A 686-nucleotide genomic window follows, 5' to 3' on the forward strand; every position below is an offset into this window, starting at 1 on the left:
TCTGGTCGTCAGAAAAGTCCTTAGCAACAGTTGCTAGCATCGTTAGCTCATGTTTTGTAGTTCAAAAACATGAACTAATGTTCAATAAACTCGTTCAGTGTGTATAGACAGTGGACGTAAAAACATCATCAAAAAGTTCAGGGTTCCTACGCATTCCCTTAAGGTAAATTTAAGACTTTTTAAGACTTTTTTAAGACCTTCCATGTCAAAAATTAAGACCAATTTCTCGGTCTAATTTCCAGCCCTATGGACGAAGGAAAAACGAAATCCTTGTAAGTAACAGAGTAATGTAATCAATTACAGTTCAAATGTCAATATTTAAACTATAGTTACTAGACTACAGAAACCTACATTACTTTATTACTCACATTTTGGTGCAGTAAAACTATTGGGGACCAATAAACCAAATCTGTGTAAACCGTTGGCTCTGATGTTGTCTTTTGGTTAAATGAAAAAAAAACGGATATTAATACAATAATAATAATAATAATAATTTAAAAAAACACCTGTGACAGACTGTCCACCTGTCCAGGTAAACCCCGCCATCGACCATCAGTAGTTGGGTTAGGATACGGCTAACCCTGAGACCCCAAAAGGGACAAAGCGGTCAAGAAGATGATGAACGAATGAACGAATGAACGGATGAATATTCATTTAGATGACTGTAATGACTGTCTTGGGAATGC

General features: G+C 36.0%; 1 protein-coding gene across 1 annotated transcript in view; it reads right to left on the minus strand.

The window, feature by feature from the left end:
- Positions 1–686, minus strand: part of smarca2 (SWI/SNF related, matrix associated, actin dependent regulator of chromatin, subfamily a, member 2) — a 33250-nt gene that overhangs the window by 17132 nt on the left and 15432 nt on the right. The gene's annotated exons all lie outside the window — the stretch shown is intronic.

The sequence above is a fragment of the Oryzias melastigma genome, linkage group LG9, assembly GCF_002922805.2.
Source record: "Oryzias melastigma strain HK-1 linkage group LG9, ASM292280v2, whole genome shotgun sequence".
Lineage (NCBI taxonomy): Eukaryota > Metazoa > Chordata > Actinopteri > Beloniformes > Adrianichthyidae > Oryzias > Oryzias melastigma.